Source organism: Phyllobates terribilis, unplaced genomic scaffold (genome assembly GCF_046119375.1).
Source record: "Phyllobates terribilis strain yellow unplaced genomic scaffold, ASM4611937v1 Scaffold_8__6_contigs__length_399053987, whole genome shotgun sequence".
Classification (NCBI taxonomy): domain Eukaryota; kingdom Metazoa; phylum Chordata; class Amphibia; order Anura; family Dendrobatidae; genus Phyllobates; species Phyllobates terribilis.
Window position 1 is genome coordinate 14,068,937 of NW_027362768.1, and position 24,457 is coordinate 14,093,393.

Consider the following 24,457-nt stretch of genomic DNA (forward strand, 5'->3'; position numbering starts at 1 on the left):
GTTGACAAAAATAAACAAAACAAAACAAAAGCCATACTTAGAAATCAAATCAAAAATCACACAACTAAGCATAACATTCTGAATTATTGGAATACTGCATCAACATAAGGAACAGGATGTAATGTAGAGTTAGATAATCACTGTGGGGGTGGGACACCCAATTCCTTGTTCCAAGGAAGAACTGAAGATTTGGGAATCCCCAGTTCTTCCATAGGCCCCAATTTCCACAATCACAAACCTGTATGTGCTGTTGATCAAGGCCAGAAGCACAGCAGAAAAATACATTTTGTAATTGTAATATTGGGACCCTGAGTTTGGCGGATTTTTCACCCAGATATGTTTCCCATACAGTGCCCCTATGCAATTTGGAAACTGGCATCTTTCCTCAAAACTGTGGGCAATTCATTCCCAGTTTTGAGGGCCAGGCTCTGGCATACATTTCTGCTGTTGGTATGTTGGTATTGGTGTATGTCAGTACAGGTCATAGCTTCGCTCCTCCAACAGAATGTCAAATATGGGAATGGTTATGAGACAATAGGCAAAAAATTTGCCAGGATGTCTCCGTAGCTCAATATACAGGCACTGAAAGTGTCCTCTTGTGTTTCTTTGTGAGATGAGTGGATGAACCCACAATCTGCGTCGCCTCCTCGGATCCACTATTAATGGGTACCGTTCACCAAATTGGTGAGATATCACCCAATGGAATACAACACGTTCAGTTGTGTTCATTGTGAAATGGAAAAGCATAATCACAGATAGTGGCAAGGAAAAACAAAACACTACAATTAGTGTAGGAATATCCTATTCAAAAGTTCAAGATGCGCTCCCAATGTGAGGCACAGGAAAGTGACTTTTTATAGGATTCTAAACATTCAGCCCCTAATAGCGTAATTGATTGAAAAAACATGTTCATAATTGCTACACATACAGAAGCCATACGGATAACATACAGATACCACAAGGATGACATGGATTGGGGGGGTTGTGGAAATTCTGCTCTGCTCTTGGTTAAAGTGGTGACTCCAGGTACACATAAATGGTTAGTGGTGCTTCTTGGTTAATAGTGTTGCAGCCTCTGTGACCTTTTAGTATATACTGACAGACCATGTGACACTTAGATTGCACACAGGGGGAGTTCCTTTCACTAAGCATGTGGCTTATGAAAGTTATTGCTTGCAAGTTAAATTTTTAGGGGCTTCATCGCTAAAGGGGTGAATAAATATGTACATGCCATTTTTTAGTTATTTGATCCCATAAATTTAATTTATGCCTTTATTTTTCTCACTTCACTTCACCAACATTATTTAGTGCTGAAGCATCACACCCAAATCAGTTTACAAAAACATTTAAACACAGGTTGTAATGTAACAAAATAAATAAAAAGCCAAAGGGGTTGATTACTTTTGCAAGCCACTGCATGTATATATACCCAGGTATGGTCACTGCCAACTCCACAGTAAAAAAAGCACCACAAGTTGCAGGTAGCATATGACTTTAGAGGTGCAGTTTACAAAGCAAGAGGAACAGAGCTATTAAATTTATATAATTAATCCAGAAAGGTAGACAGTATTTATAAAAAATATACAAACATGATACAAATGGGAAGAAATCAATACAATATATACAATTACATAAAATAAAAAGAAATAACGAAAGAAAATGACTAAACCTGATGTTGTAGGAATGGCTTTTATCTTCATGGAGGAAATGTCACCTAGTGTGACACCCCTAACATCCCTAAATAGGTTCCACATCTATTGCCGAGCAGGAAACCTAATCCCTGACTGCTCCTTGCGATAGGCCCTAGGTAGGGAGGGGACAGGGTGAGCACTAGTCAGCACCCACTGCAACTAAAGACAAGCAGGAAAACAGACAAGGGAAACAGCTTGAAAAGACACCAGAGAGATCACGCCAACTATCCTCCAAGGGAACTCGAAGAAGACACTAGCCAACTACTAGTACTTCAAGCCTGGACAGAGGAAAATAGAGCTATCACCGGCAACTCTCTGGAGAGACTGAAGGTATTTAAACATCCAGCAACAGGTGTGTCAATTAGCAGCAGAAGGTGGAAGTTACTGCTAGGTCCTAGAGGGAGCAGTATATCACTACACTACAGAGATGAAAAGATCAAGAAGGTGCCTGCAGAGTCAAGCACAATGACCTTCTACATTGGGATCCAGAACAACTGTCTGTCAAATCTGACACACCCGTGACAGGGAAGCGCTCTGATTAGGAAAGTGGAACACTCTAACAGCGAACTATGTCTTCCAGAATGAACAAAGACAGACACCCAAATTCCGATTTTTATTAGGTCAAGGTTACAACCTCATACCCCCCTTGATGAGCTCATATGGAGGCTGGTTGTAAGATGTACTAGGTCTGTTCGAATTTTATGAGATCCCTAACTTTTGAGATATCTTCACCCCGGAGGTGCCACGAAGAAGATGTAGCAGTCATGTTTCTTATTGTGATTTTATCTGTCTATAGATATGAAACATGGCATGGATAAAACCATCTATCTTTCCAATATTAAGTTGGATGGGTTTGAATGGATTTACAGTGATGTCAGTAAAGAGTTATCTGCATCCCATAAATATCAGATCAATGCAAAACCCAATATTTATCACTAACCACTGGCTCCAAAAAGTCTCAGACAGTGCTTTGATCAGAGGAAGATCTATACCTGGGTACCCTACTGCACCTTCTCTGTGTAAACAAATCTCAGTATTGGTGTCTTTTTCCCAGTTCAAATCTCCTGTGGTCATTACCTGTTCACTGCAGGAGGCCCCCACTTCAATATAAGTTGAAGTGTCAGTTATCTCTCTCTCACTTCCCCAGTAATAATTAATTTTTATCTTCCCCAGCTATAATTAATTTTTATCTTCCCCAGCTGTAATTAATCCCATATGTTTAATTTGAGGGTGATATGCCCCCTCTCCGGAGATGTCTTAAGGATTTTAATTTTTGTCTATGACAGCGAGGTTCCCTTAGGTTTCACTCTCGGCAGGATGGGTGTTGGTATCCCATCTTTTGTCACCAAGTATTGTTAAAGTAAAGCTATCAGATTCTTAAGGTTCTTGCAAAGCACTGGCTGAGAAGCAAACACGCACAATCAAGTAGGTATATAGTGGAGCTCAGATATTCCATGTCTTCATTGCTAATATCTGGGGTTAAGGAAATTGTGCTGTTCTAATCTGATTTCTGACATTTCATGAGTTATATATCTGTTTCACAGAATTACTATCCTGACAAGCAGACAGTGTTGGTTACCATTAACTTCTACAAGAAGTGTTATAGTTTTCAAACTTTGCAAAGGAAAGTTATACTGTCCCAAAAAGAAGACTAATCAGTAAGTTAATGTCTATAAGTTTAAAAAGTATACTTTGTTATATGAATGAAAACTGTCTCACAGACTACACCTACTGAAATATGGTCAACGATTGCTACTCTGAATGGTCTCGGGGTATAAGTGAAGTACCCCAAGGTTCAGTGCTGGTCTTCTATTACTCAACTTATTTATTAATTATGTTAAAGATGGTATTTTTAAGGTTTTTTTTTTCATTTCTTCAAATGTCACTAAGCTATACAATGTAGTGTAGTCTATGGAAGATGTCCATAAGTTACAAGCTGACTTGGGCAAACTGCACATATTGGCATCTACCTGGTAAATGAGGCTCAAAATGGATAAATATAAAGTTATGCATCTGGGCACTAAAAGCCTGCAGTAATCATATGTTCTAGGAGAAATAATATTAGGAGAGTCACTTGTTGAGAAGGATCTGGGTGTACTTGTAGATCACAGACTAAATAACAGAATTCAATGCCAATTAGCTGTTATTAGGTCTAGAGGGGTATTGACATACATTAAAAGAGGTTTAGACTCAAGGGACAGGGATTTAATAAAAGCACTTTACAAAGTGTTAATGTGACTCATCTAAAATATGCAATTCAGTTCTAGGCATCACTTCATAGAATGGATACCCTTGACTTAGAACAGGTATAAAGAAGAGCCACAAGACTAATTAGGGGCATGGATAATCTTAATATGAGAAAAAATGAATAGAATTAAATTTATTTAGTCTTGAGAAAAGACATCTAAGGGGGGACATGATTAACCTTTACAAGTATATAAATGGCTTTTCCAAAAAATATGGTGAGAAATTGTTCCAGCTACTCGTCTCAAAAGAAAAGAAGGCAATCTCTTTATCAGGTTGTTAAAAAAAAAGTTTCACTCTTTAGGGGAGACAAGGATTTTTTACCATGAAAACTATCTGTGGAACAGTCTATGGTATCTGAGGAGCTGGTCACAGCAAAAATCGATGGGTTCAAAAAAGAGATAGATGATTTATTTGAAGAAATTAACTTACATGCTTATATAAATATATAAAATTCTTGTTCTGAAGGTTGATATAGTGTGATTAACAATTGGGATCAGGCATTAAAAATGTGCAGATTGCTTTTTGCATTATTGGTTTACCTATATTTCCTTCATTCAAATCCCGCAGTTGAACATGATGAATAATGTCTTTTTTAAACCATAACATGTCAAATATGGCCTAAGTCTCCTTACAAATTGATAATTTTGCCACAATTTTTATTTCTGTGAGATATAATGTCAATTGCTATATCTATCGTCACAAATGAAATTTGCTTGCCTAATTCTGTATATGTAGCATATAGAAGAGGAAATGGTTGTGATTTCAGATTCATAAAATTAGTCCTGAAAGAAATGAGTATGCGTTACAATGTATCATGACCATTTAGAACAGAAATAAGTATTGTAATTATTCAAGCTATGTCAGAATGGTTTCCTAAATGTATAATTATTCAACATTGACTGATCCCTATTGTCTAAGAACAGTTTGTATTCCATACATCGCTTCAATATTTCATTCTGAATGAGATCAGACAATATATAGGATTTTAACGGTTTGTCGACAACTCCACTCTCCGACCGTATGGATCATCATTCACTCTAAACACGCCTGCTAATTTATGTGATAATTTCCTTATTAAAATGCAAAGTAAAATCTCAGGAATCTTGAACTCTGTGGAGAAAAAGGAAAGTAAATTGCTTATTCTATGTAAAATGTCTGAGAGAATAGGTTGCAATTAACCCCAGCTGATATTGTGACTTCTCTTTAACCCAACAACGATGTCACTAAACACATGGCCAACTCATTTAGTTTAATAAAAGCTTAACAAAAAGCGTTGCATTAAACATTGTTTCCCTAGATTACTAATTTTTCCCTACATAAATTAGCCCCTCAGACATTAATTATTATATGATTTTATGATTTCTAAAGTTTACTGGAAAATCTCAAAAGGCGTGCCATTTTCTAAAAGCATCTACATTGCTACATTGAGCCTCTGAGAGAAGATAATATGCAGTTATAAGGTTTTTTTTGCTATTAAAATACCATTTGTTAATTTTGAACTCTATGTGCCTTAGTGCTTTTCCCCCCTTTAAATTAAGTACTTAAGTACAAAACCACACCTGAGAAGTATTCATAGAATCATAGAATCATAGAATCATAGAATGGTAGAGTTGGAAGGGACCTCCTGGGTCATCTGGTCCAACCCCCTGCTCAAAGCAGGATTCACTAAATCATCTCAGACAGATGTCTGTCCAGCCTCTGTTTGAAGACGTCCATTGAAGGGGAACTCACCACCTCTCGTGGCAGCCTGTTCCACTCATTAATCACCCTAACTGTCAAAAAGTTTTTTCTAATATCTAATCTGTGTCTCCTTCCATTTAGTTTCATCCCATTGCTTCTAGTCTTTCCTTGTGCAAATGAGAATAAAGATGATCCTTCTACAATGTGACAGCCCTTGACATATTTGTAGACAGCTATTAAGTCTCCTCTCAGTCTTCTTTTTTGCAAGCTAAACATTCCCAAATCCTGCAACCGTTCCTCATAGGACATGGTTTGCAGACCAGTCACCATTCTGGTCGCTCTTCTCTGAACTTGCTCCAGTTTGTCTATGTCTTTTTTAAAATGTGGTGCCCAAAACTGTACACAGTATTCCAGATGAGGTCTGACCAAAGAGGAGTAAAGACCGATAATGACTTCACGTGATCTAGACTGTATGCTTCTGTTAATACATCCCAGAATTGTATTTGCCTTTTTTGCTGCTGCATCACACTGTTGACTCATGTTCAGTCTATGATCTATTAGTATACCTAAGTCTTTTTCACATGTACTGTTGCTTAGCTCTATTCCTCCCATTCTGTATATGCTTTTTTCATTTTTATTGCCCAGATGTAGTACTTTGCATTTTTCCCTGTTAAAAACCATTCTGTTGGTTGCTGCCCACTGCTCCAGTTTATTTAGGTCTTTTTGAATCCTCTCTCTCTCTTCTCTAGTATTAGCTATCCCTCCTAGCTTTGTGTCATCAGCAAATTTAATCAGTTTACCCTCAATTCCTTCATCTAAATCATTGATAAAGATGTTGAACAATACAGGTCCCAGGACGGAGCCCTGTGGTACCCCACTTGAGACATTCATCCAGCTGGATGTGAAGCCATTTACAACCACCCTTTGAGTCCGATCACTAAGCCAGTTATGAATCCACCTAACAGTTGCCTGGTCCATTGCATACTTGGTCATTTTTTCAATAAGGATGGTGTGAGATACTTTGTCAAATGCTTTGCTGAAGTCAAGATATACTATATCTACAGCATTTTCCTGATCCACCCAGTCAGTGATTCTGTCATAGAAGGAAATTAAGTTAGTCTGACATGACTTGTTAGTTACAAACCCATGCTGACTCTGGTTAATCACTTCATTCTTATCCATGTACTTACATACATGTTGTTTAATAATTTGTTCAAAGATCTTTCCTGGTATAGAAGTCAGACTCACCGGCCTGTAGTTCCCTGGGTCCACCTTCTTCCCCTTTTTGAAGATAGGAATAACATTTGCTCTTCTCCAGTCTTCTGGGACTTCTCCTGTTCTCCAAGAATTTTCAAAGATTATGGAGAGTGGTTCTAAAATTTCTTCTATGATCTCCTTCAGTACTCTGGGGTGTAATTCATCTGGACCTGGAGACTTGAACTCATTTATGTTAGCTAAATATTCCCTCACAATCTTTCTGTTTACAGATAACTTGGATTCCTCTATTCCTCTAAAAGGACAGTGAAGATCAGTTGATGTTACATTTTCTTTCTGAGAGAAAACAGATGCAAAATAGGAATTAAAAAGTTCGGCCTTCTCAACATCCTCTCTTACCATTTCTCCATTTTCATCCTGTAAAAAGCCTATAGCATCTTTGACTTTTCTTTTACTTTTGACATACCCCCAAAATCCTTTTTTATTGCTTTTGACATCTCTTGCAAGCCTTAATTCATTGTCAGCTTTAGCTAACCTGATACGTGCCCTGCAGGATCTGCAGACTGCATTATAATCTTCTTTAGATATGCCTCCCTCTTTCCATTTAATAAACATTTCTTTCTTTCTTTTTAGCATGTGTTTAAGTTCTGTGTTCATCCATCCTGGTTTCCTTAAATGCTTCCCATTCTTCCTACTTTTCGGGATTGTTAACGATTGTGCTTTGAGAATCTCATTTTTAAAAATTTCCCATCCTTCCTGGACATTTTTGTCCTTAAGGACATCCAGCCATTGGATCCCTCCTATTCTCTTTCTGAGTCTCTTAAAATCTGCCTTTCTAAAATCTAACCTTGAAGTTTGCGTCTTCACATGTCTTCCTCCTCTAGTTATCCAAAATTCTATAATAGCATGATCGCTGCCTCCTAGCGTCCCAGCCACCTTTACCTCCTCAACCATTTCCTCCCTGTTTATAAGGATTAGATCCAAAGTAGCAGATCCCCTTGTTTTCTCCCCTACCTTTTGGAAGATAAAGTTGTCAGCAAGAGAGGATAAGAATTTGCTTGACCTGTTAGTTTTACTTGAGAGAGATTCCCAACAAATGTCTGGATAGTTGAAATCTCCCATGACCACTACGTCATATTTTTTGGAGAACTTGGTCATTTGATACATAAAGAGTTCATCCATATCTTCAGCTTGCCCAGGTGGCCTGTAGTAAATGCCTACAATGGTGTCCTTTCCGTTGTTCTCTCCTTGTATTCTTACCCAAACAGTTTCCACAGAACTCTCTGAAGCTTCAATCTCTGTGCAGATATACGCTTTTCTAACATACAATGCGACACCTCCTCCTCGTTTATCAAGTCTGTTTCTTGCAAATAAGTTGTATCCTTTTAGCCTTTTATTCCAATCATGTGTATCGTCCCACCAAGTTTCAGTGATTCCAATAACATCATATTCCTTTTCCTGCGTTAGTAGTTCCAATTCTCCTTGTTTGTTGCCCATGCTTTGTGCATTTGTATAAAAACATTTTAGTTTGTGATTGGTTTCTCTTCCTCCCATATTTTTATTATTTAAATTGTTTTGTCTTTGTTCTTCCTTTCCACTTCCAGTAGCAGAGATCTCAATAGTATTTGTCAGCTGTATGGCTTTTTCTGGCCTTTTGCTTCCTTTCCCACATTGTTCTAGTTTAAAGCTCTCCTGATGAGTGTAGCAAGGCGACTTCCAAATACATGTTTTCCAGTCTTCGTAAGGTGCACCCCATCTCTAGCAAGTAGTCCATCGTATAGGTAATTCATTCCGTGATCCAGAAATCCAAATCCTTGAACCATTATACTGCACCCACATCAGCATATGATGCCTGACATCATAAATATGATAGAAAAAAATGTGGAATGTGGCACACACATGCAATATAAATATTATATAATGTAATCTAATATAATGGTACTAGATGGTGGCCCGATTCTAACGCATTGGGCATTCTAGAATATGTATGCGGCCGACCGGGCGCAATCAGCAAAATGTTGTTTAAATTTGCCGCCAAAATCGCTGATTAGTCGCGGCCGGCAACCGCGACCAAGCAGCAAAATGGTGTTTAAATTTGGTGGCAATATCGGTGATTGGTCGCGGGTGGCGGCCGCGACCAATCAGCGAACTGTGTTAGTGAGGACCGGAGAGCTTGTTTAGATTTGGCGATAAAAGCGCTTATTAGTCGCGACCGCGACCACTCAGCAAAACGGTGTTTAAATTTGGCGCCAATATCGCTGATTGGTCACGGCCGGCGGTCGCGATCAATCAGCAGAGCGGGGTTTAAATTTGGTGCCAATAATGCAGATTGGTTGCGGCCGGCGACCGCGACCAATCAGCAGAGCGATGTTTAAATTTGGCGCCAATGTCGCTGATTGGTCGCAGCTGGCGGACGCGACTATGGCGCCCCTGAGGGTTCGACCGCCACAGGAATGCTGCACTTCTTTAATGGAGTGTGGTGTTCCTCCTCTGAGGTAAGGCCGGTGTGATGGTAGTGACCTAGCCTTTTGCATCCAACACCACATTCCACCAGAGGGAGCAAGTATTCACTAGTGCTGCTCCCCTGGTTACAGGGAGACTGGGGAATACAAAGTGGTAGGAACCAGTTAGTGGGTGTGGGTGGAGGAACACTAGTAAGTTACACTTCAAATTTCATATTTAATAGAATGCCATCTTTGATCTTGGTTCTTCGTTGGTCTGTTCTCTGGTCTCTGACAGTGTGTTTGTCAAGTGGTCGTACTGTGCTGTCAAAATACTGTGTGTAATGTGACTTCCCTCCGGGAGCGCAGTTAAATTTGGCGCCCATAATGCTGATTGGTCGCGGCCGGCGACTGCGACCAATCTGCAGAGCGTTGTTTAAATTTGGCGCCAATCTCACTGATAGGTCCAATCAGCAGAGCGGTGTTTAAATTTGGCGCCAATCTCGCTGATTGGTCGTGGCTGGCCAGTGGCTGCGACCAATCAGCAGAGCGTTGTTTAAATTTGGCGCCAATCTCACTGATTGGTCGCGGCTGGCGGCTGCGACCAATCAGCAGAGCGTTGTTTAAATTTGGCGCCAATCTCGCTGATTGGTTGCGGTCGGCTGGCAGCCGCGACCAATCTGCAGAGTGTTGTTTAAATTTGGCGCCAATCTCGCTGATTGGTCGCGGTCGGCTGGCGGCAGCGACCAATCAGCAGAGTGTTGTTTAAATTTGGTGCCAATCTCGCTGATTGGTCACGGTCGGCTGGCGGCCACGACAAATCAGCAGAGCATTGTTTAAATGTGGCGCCAATCTCGCTGATCAGCAGAGCGTTTTTTTAATTTGGCGCCAAAATCGCTGATTGGTCGCAGCTGCGAGAAGCCGGGAGATGAGCGGCTGCTCGCAGAAGTATCCTGACCGGCAGCGCCGCTCCTCGGTCCTCCGTTCACACTTGCCATCGGGAGATGAGCGCCTCACGCCGCCTCATCTCCCGGCTGCATCGCCGCTGACCTCCGTCCTGCCGATGAGCCGCTAACGGCCGCCATCTTTTTTATGAAATCCCGCGTCGCTGATTGGCCGCTGCCGGACCAATCAGCGACGCGGGATTTCCTGGACCGACAGACAGACAGACGGGATAAGACGATTATATATATAGATTCAGAAACATTGCTTCTGTAGAGAATATCTCCTAATATAGTGTTATGCAGTAAAGGCATACAATAAAATGGCTCGTGAAATGCAATGTCATCCGCTCTTTTTGCACAAAAAAAAACATAGAATAGCATGAATTTTTACTCAAAATATAAAGACATAAACGTGAATATACACATTTAAAATCATAAACATATATTGCACCAAGACAAGTGGGAAGAGCCAGGCAAATGGATGCGCCTTTTCTGGGGCAACTGCGGGCAGCTATTTTTAGGCTGGGGAGGGCCAAATATCCATGGACCTTCCCAGCCTGATAACACCAGCCCCCAACTGTCTGCTTTACCTTGGCTGGTTATCAAAAATGAAGGGGACCACACGTCGTTTTTTAAAATTTATTTTTTATAACCAGCCAAGATAAAGCAGTCAGCTGAGGGCTGCAGCCCACAGCCATCTGCTTACCTGTGCTTGTTATCAAAAAAGGAGAGACCCCACGTCTTTTTTATTATTATTATTTTTTTTTTCACATGGCCAATTACAGCCATACCAATACTTGACATGGCTGTGATGGGGCCGGAAGTGCTCACCCCAGAAAAGCTTGTTCATTGGCTGTGCTGTCTCCTTTCAACAAGCTTTGTTCGGGCTGCTGAACCTGAACAGTAACACTATTAGAAGTCCGTGTTAGGAGTTCGTGCAGGGACACTAGCATTCGGGTTCGCCCATAACTACTCCTCTGGGAATTTAAATATGCAAATAGCCTCTTCAGAGAGAAAAAGGACTTGAACAGTAGTGCCTTCTATTGGATGCAAGAATCCTAAAAGTCAATATTGACCTTTCAATGAGACTTGCCACATGACTTAGGATAAGAAGCCAAATCGCAAACTCTTTGCAAACACGGGTTTCCCCTTCTTAGTGCAAAGCAGGAGATCTGATTTAGCTTTGAGATAGGTCTCTCACTGGAGGCTTAAGGGGGACTTTTGCTCCTTGAGGAGAATGCCAAACTTTTTTTTGTATATAGTGGATCAATTGCTCTTTTAAGAGGGTGGGCGGCCCACGCCTGCCCAGGGGAATTCACCTATTCCCCTGTGGGCTAGTCTTAGTCTGTTTGTAATAACAGAGCCGGTCGGTAATTTATGTTGCGCTTGGTTCACACTGCATGAATGATGTTGCAGCTTCTCTTTAATCTAGACAACCTTTATGATTTTTAAATTTTTCTTGAATAACACTTAAATGATAACAAAAATGCTATATTTTATTTTAATATCGGAAACAATTATTCTTAAATTGACGACAACCATTTACACAAACCTACTAATTTTTTGCATGCATGAGATTACTATAACCTTACCGATACATAACTGGGAATATTGAATTTAGAATACAAGATTTGATGTATAAAGCATATGAAGCGAGTTATATGAAATGCCTCCTCTTTGTAGAGTTGCAGTATAATGAGGTGTTAAATATAGTAGAAAACAATGAGCTGAGCACCTTGTCTAATAGAATGCTTCCTCCATTTGTCTAGTAATTTACCATTGAGAAGTTTAGCCTACACACCGGGGAGACTTAGGCACATAACTCTACTCGCATGTCTCCCAATTAATTCATGTTACAGCCAGGTAAATGAGTGGTCAGTGCTGTGCCCAGAGCACTGTTCATTACAAGGAAGACAGACTGTAGAATATCGAAAACACTCATAGTATCCTGCCACTAAATTCTAAATTCAATTACATTTATTGAAAAAATAGTTCCTTTTTTCAAGCCACATAAATTCATTTACAATTTAGTGGATGGCTGTTGTGATTTGATGGATTTATGGTCTGTTTGTATAGGTAAGTTTCCCTTTTCATCACTCCGAGTGCTCTGACATTACCATAAAACTATTTTCCTTGCTGCTTCACTGGGTTAGCGGCTCTGATTTATTTCCCCCCTACTTGTCGTATTGAGGATATGTATTATTGGCCCTAATGCTGCAATAAATCGCCTGGAACTTAACACTGAGATGACATTTATTTCAGAGGCATATTGCAAGATATGGCCCCATAATTTAGCCCTTGTTGATGGGGCTAAAAACAAAGCAGCAACCAGCAATCATTCTATTTACTTGAATAGTAGCGGCTGGACGCCAGCCATCCTTGTGGAAAGATGGTCAGTAAAATTTCTTTCTACATATCTGAAAACTATCTGACATAGGCAGAATTGTATTCTCTTAACATTTTAGATAATTATAAATATGTTAAAATAACAAACAGGACAAGATGAGCAATGATTGTAGGTAAAGCTCTATATACAGTTAAGGATGCACTCATAAAATGTAAAAAAAATTCTGGAAAATGTTGTCCACATGCGAAAAGTCTACACATATATGTACAAAAAAGTTTGTGTGAACTGTAATATATTGGCGCTATACAAAGAAAGATTATTATTTTGCTATTATTAGTACTTACCTAGGGATAAATTTGTAGTTGTACTCAGAATTATTCCACACTCTCTAAAATCATTAACTGAATTACTTGTATGCTGGGTCCACATGTAAAATTGCTCATGAATTTAAATATCTAAAGAGCTAATCAGAAGGTAGCAATTAATCGCAAAAGCACGGAGGCATTGTATATGCTCCAAAAATGGAGAGATTTTTAATTCTGTAGATTACTGTTCGTTGCCTACATTACATTGATTGCAGCGGTGGTTGAACATATGCAGTGTTTACTAGCACTTTCCAATACAGCTTGTAAGTAGAGACAAGCAAACCTGAACTTAAAAGTTCGAGGTTCGAACTGGACAGTTAGTGTCCGATGTTAAACGCCGAACATAGATTTCTCCCGGAAGTCCATTGCAATGTTTGGAGTTCTGGGGAAAGTCTGTTGCAGAGAGGAAAAGAGAGAGAAGGAGGGAGAGATGGAGCGCTAGAGGGATTGGAAGAGGGAAAGAGAGAATTTTTTTCCTGTTCCGAAGTTCAGGTCTCCAAGATTTTCAATGGGGTTAGGGTTCTGGTTCAAGTTTGGGTACAGTTATAGTACCCGAACCGAAGGTTCCAGAACTCGAACTTCCACGGGTCCACTCATCCCTACTTGTAAGCAATGCTCTGAAGCTGGCCGGATCACTACATCACACTGTTAACTCCCAATCTGGCCAGTATCTATGACAATGCACTTCCCAGAAGCTTCAGAGGCAAAGCTGCTGTTGCATGTAGCATCGGAAAGTTCACAGTATAGCCCAGCAGAGCAAAGATGTTGCTGGTCCGAACTGTTAATCAAGCAAGAAGCACACTGCCTCTAGCAAGCAGAACGCTGTATGGTTGGGGAGATGTGTGCTCCTGATCAAGAAGATGAAACAACTATTGTTTATTTTTATTTTTGAACCATGTTGGATGAGTTTGTAAAATCATAAAAATGGGTGGAAAATCCCTTTAAAATTATTGTTATTGTTATAGTAGATGCAAATCATTATTTTTTTTTTAAATATAGAATTCTAGCCTCACATTTTTATGCTTTTTTTTTAAATAGCCAAGTATTATAGGGGCGATTCATCAAAGTGTTTTCTACAAAAATACTGGTGTAAAATACTTTGAAAAGTATCAAAAATGTTGTGCAACATGGATTTGTGCAAAAAGTTTGGAAATTTTGGGGCTTTCACACCAGCTTGAAGCAGCTCCCAAAATGGGTGGAGCTCGGGAGGAGCCATGGCATGATGGGGCGTGGCTATGCCCAGCTGTCAAATTCAGGAAAAGTGTCGACATTTCTTACATATGAAATGTTACTCCAGAATTTGCCTGTTTGCACATTTTTCTCCCAACAAATTCGATTTGCAGAGAAGCTAATTAAATGTACCTTTTCATGTTCTCGGGTCTCTAAAGACATGAGTGCATAATAAACGTAAGTCGTAAAAAAAAACTAAAAATCCTTAAAATAACCTCACTGCTTACCTCTCCGGTGCCTCAGCTCCTAATTGTCACCTGTCCGTCCTTTGGCGCATCATCTTATTACTGCAGCTTGTGCTTAAATCCCAGGGTCCAAAGAGGATGACGTCATGACATGATTTGCAACCTTTCGCGCACGTGCACAGAAGCCTTCTGGGCCTTATCAGAGATGGAAGTCTCATCAGAGTTGGTACTTCAGCATGAGCGGTGGTGCTAAGAAGATGCAACATGGACTGGATGAGTGACCTTTAGGAGTGGAGAGAATGGAGAGGTGAGTAGTAAGGTGAGCATAATGAATTTATTTATTTTTTAACCTTTTGATGGCTCTTTATGTTTTTTTAGAAAATGGTGGCCAGCAGAAAAAAAATCTGCACTTTGGCAAATGAGGATTTTTATAAAATTTGAGTAGAATTCAATTCCACTTGAATGTATTTGCTCATCTCTAGTCAAATGCAGTTTCCAGTTAGGGGGTGTAGTGGAACATATCACATTAGCCCCGTTTACAAGTTTATCAATATACTAAAAAATAGACCCTTGAAAAAAATCTCCTTGTGACATTTTCAGAGGAATTGAAAAGGTCTTGGATATTTAGAGCCCTCATAAACTGCAAAGCACTTCTCATCTCTAGTACAACACTCATAATAAGGTTAGCTGATAGGAAAACATTTAGACAAGAGCATTGCATAAGCATTCTGTTCACAAGCAATCCATCAATTTCCAATTGTCTCTGTTCCCAGCTATGCTGAATGCTCCAGGCAATTGAAACCCATGTCATAATTCTCAAACAATTTTACTCAAGTAATATTTTTATTATAGCGACAATTGCAATATGTACAAATGATAGAATGCAAATACAAAGGGTGATTAATGGCTGCAGAGAGTATTATGCTTTTCTAGTAAAATATTTTCTGTACAGCAGAACATACACTGATGCGGAGAGAGAAAGCCTAGATTCTGTTCCTAAACTATACATGTGAAAGTGGATGATGATACCCATAAAATATCATACCCCTTTTTTTGAGGACATTCCTCTCTCAATTTGTAAAATTAATGTATTAATTTCTGTTTATTTTAGAGTGCTTTCATGTCTGCACTGTTTTTTATTCCTCTTCAAGCAAGGAAGCCATTATGGCAGTGCTTGGCACTACGGCAGATCCATTGGGTACAGCATGGCTTTTTAATGTTTTCCTACTAGGTCCTCATCAGTCATAACTAAGAGGTGCATGGTCCTCAACATTAATTATAGTCTACACCGTGTTCACAATTAGGTAATTTGTATTTTTGGTAATTCATTTTATTATTGAACAATTACAGTGTTGTCGGTCAATCCAAAAAGTTAATAAGCCTAAAGAAAGTATTCTAGAAAGTACCGTAAATGTGAGGTTTTCACTTTCTTATGAGAATACCAAATATGCATAATTATTGAGCAACTATTAATATACAGAATTACTATGCAACTAAATGAATAATGCAAATTTCCCCATCTCATTTATTTTAACTGGTAAAATGAGAATAATAACCAAACAGCTCAAAATGTACAAACATATTTTTTGTGAAATGTCAGAAATGTATCAGTGACCAATATAACCTCCCTTCTTTTCAGTAACATGCATAAGCGTTCCATTCATGGAGAATGCCAGTTTCTTCATCTGTTGCCCATCAATTTATTTGGGCAGTACCAACCACAGCCTCCCAGACACTGATCAGGGAGGTGTGCTGTTTTATATAACCATAAATTTCCCATTAAGAAGCACCCACAAATTCTCAATAGGGTTTTGGTGAGGTGAAAAGGGACAATTTCATTACTCTTTCATTTTTACGACCATTACTAGCAATCAAGCAGTGGAGACTTTAATGCTGCGATGGAGCATTGTCCTGCATGAAAATCATGGTTTTCTTGAAAGATGAAGACTTTTCCTTGCACCACTGCTTGAAAAAAGTGCCTTCTAAAATGGAGCAGTAAGGTTAGGAATTGATTTTGAGTCCATCTTCAACTTGCTCATCCATATTAATACTATCCTATAGCAATACCTCACCTCCACCTTGCTGGTGTCTGAGTCGAAGTGGAGGTCTGTGCCTGATACTAATCCCACCATGGGCCCATGCATCTGTTCCGTCAAGAGTCACTCTCATCTCATCAGTCCATAAAACCTTTAAAAAATCTGTCTTCTGATATTTCTTGGCTCAGTCTTAACATTTCAGTGGTGGTCGGGTTTCAGCCTCCGTACCTTTGCCATGTCTCTGAGCATTGAACACCTTGTACTTTTGGGCACTACAGGGAGGTTGCAGATCTGGAATATGACAGCACTGGAGGATAATGGATTCCTTGTCACTTAACATTTGATTTTTCTCAAATCTTTGACAATTAATGTGCATCTTTTTTCTCTTTTTTCGACCCTGTTGACGATTTGTAACTAAACATTTGATAGTTCTGTGATCACAGTCCAATATCTTTGCAATTTCAAGAGTGCTGCATGTTTTTATAAAATTTTCAATAGTTTTTGACTTTTCAAAGTAAGTTAAATCTCTCTTTTGGTCTGTTTTTCCTAAGGAGAAAAAAGCAAACTAAAAATTCTGCACACCTTGATGAAGGTCGTTGATATCTTTAGGCTGCACCCACTTCATTACAAAAATTCACATCACCTGATCTGCTTCATCCAATACAGCTTGGAGTTGGAAAATCTGCATAAAAATGATGATATGGTCAAAATACTCTTATCTAGTCTAATAATTGTACATACAGTTTATGAACAGTTGAACAAAAAAAGATTCACAGGTTCCTAGTCCAGCAGCCACAGAATACCAATGTGGTCACTAGGTCAGGATCCTACAAATCTTTTTGTTGCTCTACGTGTTTTGCCAATTTTATCCAGCATTAAAGACTATTACATTTTGCTAATCATTTTATTAAGCAATTTGGCTGCAGGCTTATAAAAAAAAAACTTGCATCTACTGTTATTTGCCTCTAAACTACAGTTTTCTCCTTAGTCTACTTGTCTGTTTTTTTGCTCTGTTACCATGCAATTGGATTACAATCTCAGACAATGGAGGGCCAGGCATCTTAGGAGTGTGCTCGCTCCCGTTAGATATTCAGTGCATGTATGGACCTCTCAGTGCTCAGGAGGATCACACTACATTGTGTGTCTCTTGCACTGTGCTAACAGATTCTTCAGAGAGCAAGAGGACTGGAACTCTAGTGCCACCTGGAGATAAGCGGATTTTATAGAGATAAGTAGAATCCTTATACTTACCTCAACGCTCACCTCTCTGGCTCCTCGCTGTTCTCCATCTGGTCCTTGTCGCAAAGTCTTATGATGGCTGCAAGCATTGAAATCCTGGGGCTCTTCAATCTAGTTTGTGACTTCAAACTCTGATGAGTCCATGGACAGTTCTGTGATGCTACATTCGCAGATAAATGTTTTCGGTTGCTTGCCCCTCATTATAGCAAAGCAAAAGAGCTGATTTGGCTGGGTGATAGTTTTTTGACAAATGGTTAAATGGATTCTTGCACTATGCCATCAACGGAAACTCTTCCAGCACAATTGTAACCAGCCATAATGGGAATAGACTTTCTGGAATTCAATAGCTTTACGTAACATTTTATGGACCAAAACAAGGTATCCAAAGCAGAGGTCTCCATCATTTGCATGAATTAGAAATGAACAAATAAGATGGAGGCAAACTGAATTTTCCTTGAATTACAAAAATAAAAATCAGATTCTCTCAAATCCTAATTTGTAGTGATTTGCTCCATGTTTCAGTGATTTCTTATTATCTTCATGTAAGGCAACCTCCTCTTCCACAATCTCCTTCTTTTGCTGAATTTGTGAGGAGCGAATTACAAAAAAATCTGAATTCTGGAGAATTTGGATTTTTGTGCGATTCAAGTACAATTCAATTCCACTGTTGCCCATGATTATTTGCTACATACCAAGATGAACATAACACTTAGAGTGTTTTACCTTGTTTAGTTGGAGAGTACCCACGTGAATAAAACTTTCTTCCAGTCACCCCAATCATAGTTCCATGTGGAGTAATAAAAAAATAACTACTATGTATCAAAATTGTAGTTGTGACAATCGTAGTCAGCAAGAACACAAGGTTGAGAAACCAATAACCACATAAGTTTCCATATCTAAATCAAAGGAAAACTCAAAGAAGACTCCAGCCTTCTCGAAGATGAAGAATCAAATAAACAAAAACACATAGCAAATAAGAGCAAGAAGGAGCTATGAGCCAGTAAGGGTAAGGGTCACGTACGTTTTCTCCACATCCGAGAAAAACCATCCGATTATTTTGACCAGACTTTGATTAGCGTTTGATCAGAGTTTGATCAGACTTTGATCAGAGTGGCATCAGTTTTTCTAGGAAATGAAGAGGAGAATAGAAAAAAAGGTTCTCATCCTTCTCCATTATGTCAGTCTGTGAAAATCATACCACACTTGGATGTCATTTGAGTGCGGTCCAATTTTTTCCAGTAACTGACCACACAGCTAATAAACAAAAAGGCATTATGCTTTAAAGAGATTTAATATCCCTTTTTTTCTAGAGATCAATAGGTGTTAGATGCAGATCCTCCGGATGACCTGTAATTCATGTCAAACAATAATTAAAGGTAAACCTTCTTTGTAAAGGAAATTTGTCATCAGGTTTGTATCACCTTATCATAGAGCAGAATGATGGAGAGACAGATACCCTGATTCTAGCATTGTGTCAGTCAGAGAATTGGTTGATCTGCAGCAGATAAAAGAATGATTTTATCAACAGTACAGCAAGCAGTAAAGTAAGTGATATATCATAGGAATCACGGTCTATGCCCTTACATTATGCTGCTCTTAGATGAGGTGGCAAAAACCTGGTGACAAATTCCCTGAATGTACTCTGGAGGAATTTCAGTTTCCTGATCAATAGCATGTACTGAGCATTGCCTAGCCATCATCCTATGGTACGATATAAAAATACATCCTTTATTTTAATCTAAGATAAATATATCTTCTAGAATATTTTTCATAAGGATATATATATATATGTATATATATATATATATATATATATATATATATATATATATATATATATATATATGTAGCGCCCCAAGGGTTCGGCCGCTACAGGGGTATTGCACCTCAGTCCAGAGGTGTGATATTCCACTCCCGGGTAAGGATGGAGTGTGGACCAGGGCTCAGTTAGCTGCATACAGCACACACACCCCATTTCCGAGGGACAGCTCAACGGTGCTCCCACTAGACAGAAGTGCAGGCACGACCGACTATGTCCCTGCCTGGAGTGGGGAGGGGGGTGGAACACCCAGTGCTGTAGGGGCAGATAGGGGTTGGTTCCTGAGCGTAGATAGGAGCTCATTGGTTGCTGGTCACCTGGGCTCATGGTCAGAGGGAGGTATAAAAGGTGGGCACCATCTTAGAACAGTGTTCAGTCTGTGAGGAGAGGAGAGCTGACAGGGAGCAGCAGCTCAGGCTGAGTGCTGCTCCAGAGGCAGGCCTAGAGAAGAGGCCGGAGCCTGAGAGGAGAAGGAGAAGTGGGCCTGGAGAAGAGGCCAAGGGAAGGAGGAGAAGACAGAACAGGAAAGAAGGAGAAGCGAGAGAGAAACAGAAGGGCTCAGGAACAAGAAGGTGGAAGGGACCCTAAGAACCCACGAGAATCCAGGGTGAAGGGTCAGGCAGGTTAAGGGTACCGCATCCCAAGTTGGTGGAGGAGAAACTACCCTCAGCCAAAGACTAGTCGTCGTGATCATTTATTGGTGCGACACCTCATCAAACCTGCTAGGAAGGCACCATATAGGACAGCGGAGGACGGGGCCCACGTTTACCCGCACAAGTCCACGGCAGCTGGACAAAAGTGGGTCACTGGTGAGGCAGGCCAGAGAAAGGATTAAAGGGGGTCCTGTGCCGTACTCCTGAACTGCCTGGGAGTTGAGCGAGCCCCTCACCTGGTGGACGCAGCACGGCTCGGGCAGTCATTCCCTGCAGAAGTGACTTGGATATTAACCGTGAGTAAAGACCCTGGACTGCAGTACGTTGTCTGTGTGCTTTTTCGCTCCTCCGGCACTACCGGTACTGGGACTCTCACCACCATCACTCCCACCATCCACTACACTGCCCTGGGGCCGCACTCTTCCCGTGGGGAGTCACATCATCCCAGCTGCATACATCATCAGCCCCAGCGGTCTGCCCTGCAGCGGCGGTTCCTAACAACCGCAATCCACGGGTGGCGTAGTCGGACATAATCAATAGCACATAACGGACTACCACTGGCCTGACCACCCTGAGCCACGGAACCGGGTTGCCACTACTACTCCCATCGTTCCATATTGCCCGGATCCGAGTGCCCCACGGCCCAGGGGGCGAGTCAGCGTTGGCGTAGTCGGCAGGATCGTTACCCACCCGCCACAAGCGGGTATTGCGCGCCTGAAAAAAGACTGTTTTATTGTACGAAAGATGGCGCCCGCCCCAGAAGAACGAGCGCCATAATGTGCATGCCAAAAGACAACAGGAAGCCACCTCCCATCGTGGGCCAGGTCCCAGAATGGCGCCAAAGAAAGAGCCCGCCCCCAACAGCCCTGAGCACGGCTGTGGAGATGTCCATCAAGGTGGGGGCGCTGTCCCTGAAAGTGATTGTCACCAAGTTGCCCCGGGACCACCCCCAATGGGGGTGGGAAGAGAAGAAAACTATGGGGCAGGGTGCGGTCTGAATCAGTCTGGCCAGGCCACACCCAAAGATAGAGACAGGAACCAGCTCCAGCGCCCTGGCGCGTGGCCTGCTGCAGGCCGAATCCCCATGCAGCTTCACGGAGCTGCTAGCACACGTCCCCAAGGAAGACCCCGAGTATGTGCAGGCTGCACTGGAGGAGCTGGACCGGAGGATGGTCCGGGCGCAGCGGGACGTGATTGCCGGGTGGAAAGAAGAAATGGCCCGGCGGGCCGTGATCCTGCAGCAGGAGGCGCCGTCGACATCCAGCGGCACACCAGCCACCGAGGGCAGTGAAAGCAGAGCGGAGGCCGAGGACGACGCCGCGGAGGAGGCCGCGACAGCAGAGGCAGGTAACGGAGACACCCCTACCCCGAACCCTGGGGCCGCCGACCTGCCCCTGCACCCTGTTGCGGAGCCCAACGTACCTGAACCCGCCATCGACACCGTGCCTCCACCACTACCAACCGGTTCCCAGGCCATCGACACCACCAGCGAGCCCCGCCCCACGCCGTGCCCTCTGACCCCGGGCGTGATCAGCAGACCACAATCGCAGGCCCGGTCGCAAGGCCTAGCGCCCCCGTACGCCGCCCGTCGACGGGAGTACTACCGCCAACAGCTGGAGTTGTTCGAGAGGGAGCAGCGGGAGCGGCGCATGAAACAGGAGAAGCTGCAGGCCCAAAGTGCGGAGCAGAAGATGAAGGCCCGACGAGATCCCCGAGCTGCCCGTGGTCCCCGAGTTACCGGGACTGTCGTGAAATTTCACATGGAACATGGCTGCGGTTTCATCCGAGACCCTGAGACCATCAGCGATGTGTTCGTGACGAGGAGAGATGTGGAGAGCCACCTGCCGGAGGGTCATCGAGGGCGAGATCTGTTTCCAGGGGATGTGGTGTCTTACACCCGACACCAAGGCATGAAGGGATGGTACGCCCTCCACGTCTACAGAGTAGTAGAGGAGGAGGAGCAGCACTACTCGGACTCTGAGTACCAGGAGGGCCCAGACGGGCCTGAAGATCATGAGGAAGAAGGAGCATCAGGAGGACACCGTTACCAGTGAACGGTAAAGTGGAATTGTACATAGTTACCCGTCAGGGTACAGAGAACTGTGTGGGACTGTTTCAAATTGAGTGTGGTCCCCGTTGGGACTGATATAGGACTGTGTGAAAGTTATCCCCTACATCCCCTACCAGGCTGAGGACTGTGAGCAGCCATTTCCCTTCCCAAAACTGGCCGAGGACTGAGAGCGGCCACCCCTTTGTATATAGTTGCACTTCTTAAAGCGCTCCCTACTGGTTTTATAAAAAAGACTGCAACGTCTACCTCAAGGCAAATTTGCTGGACTGTTGCACTTAGAAGAAGAAAGAACACTTGGTCGCAAGTTGCACCGCGGCCATGATCCAAGGATACAAGAATGTGTCTTATTTAAAAAATGTTTTATCTGAAGAGTTTAATATGCTGCTAGAAAATGTTTTACATAATTTTGAGACCGTTTTATATGATAAGTGACAAAAGAGTTCCAGAAGTATTAGAATGTGTTTTATAATAGTGTGACAAGAAAAGAAAAGTGTGTCCCATAAAGGGAGTTGAACAATGTCGTCCGTTTCTAAATGTAAAAAGTTTTAAAAAGTTTTGCATGTCCTGTAATCGACTGTTTTTGCTCTTTTCCAGCCCGAGGACGTGCTGTGCTTTACCAGGGGGGAATGTAGCGCCCTGAGGGTTCGGCTGCTACAGGGGTATTGCACCTCAGTCCAGAGGTGTGATATTCCACTCCCGGATAAGGATGGAGTATGGACCAGGGCTCAGTTAGCTGCATACAGCACACACACCCCATTTCCGAGGGACAGCTCAACGGTGCTCCCACTAGACAGAAGTGCAGGCACGACCGACTATGTCCCTGCCTGGAGTGGGGAGGGGGGTGGAACACCCAATGCTGTAGGGGCAGATAGGGGTTGGTTCCTGAGCGTAGATAAGAGCTCATTGGTTGCTGGTCACCTGGGCTCATGGTCAGAGGGAGGTATAAAAGGTGGGCACCATCTTAGAACAGTGTTCAGTCTGTGAGGAGAGGAGAGCTGACAGGGAGCAGCAGCTCAGGCTGAGTGCTGCTCCAGAGGCAGGCCTAGAGAAGAGGCTGGAGCCTGAGAGGAGAAGGAGAAGTGGGCCAGGAGAAGAGGCCAAGGGAAGGAGGAGAAGACAGAACAGGAAAGAAGGAGAAGCGAGAGAGAAACAGAAGGGCTCAGGAACAAGAAGGTGGAAGGGACCCTAAGAACCCATGAGAATCCAGGGTGAAGGGTCAGGCAGATTAAGGGTACCGGATCCCAAGTTGGTGGAGGAGAAACTACCCTCAGCCAAAGACTGGTCGTCGTGATCATTTATTGGTGCGACACCTCATCAAACCTGCTAGGAAGGCACCATATAGGACAGAGGAGGACGGGGCCCACGTTTACCCACACAAGTCCGCGGCAGCTGGACAAAAGTGGGTCACTGGTGAGGCAGGCCAGAGAAAGGATTAAAGGGGGTCCTGTGCCATGCTCCTGAACTGCCTGGGAGTTGAGCGAGCCCCTCACCTGGTGGACGCAGCACGGCTCGGGCAGTCATTCCCTGCAGAAGTGACTTGGATATTAACCGTGAGTAAAGACCCTGGACTGCAGTACGTTGTCTGTGTGCTTTTTCGCTCCTCCGGCACTACCGGTACCGGGACTCTCACCACCATCACTCCCACCATCCACTACACTGCCCTGGGGCCGCATTCTTCCCGTGGGGTGTCACATCATCCCAGCTGCATACATCAGCAGCCCCAGCGGTCTGCCCTGCAGCGGCGGTTCCTAGCAACCGCAATCCACGGGTGGCGTAGTCGGACATAATCAATAGCACATAACGGACTTCCACTGGCCTGACCACCCTGAGCCACGGAACCGGGTTGCCACTACTACTCCCATCGTTCCCTATTGCCCGGATCCGAGTGCCCCACGGCCCAGGGGGCGAGTCATATACATATATATATATATATATATATATATACATATACACATGTATTTAATAAAACACTGCCTTTAAAGTTGTCACAGTCGTGTATTCGCATTGAGTGCATGTACATTACTTTTAGAAGCTGAACAGCTCCCCCTACCACAATGCAGAACTTAATCCATACTGGTGCTAAGATGTCAGAACCATGTGTGACCAAGCTGAGTATTGGGTAAGAATCATGTGAGAAAGAAAATCAGCAACAAAGGTTCTTTTCTTGGTCTTTTTTTGTGTTCCTGCCACATACAGTGATAAGAGCCTCTCACCATGACAAATGACGCATGCTGGGACATAGAATATCTTGGATTTTTTTTTTCAGCACTACTTTCCTTTTACAAGCCTCTTAA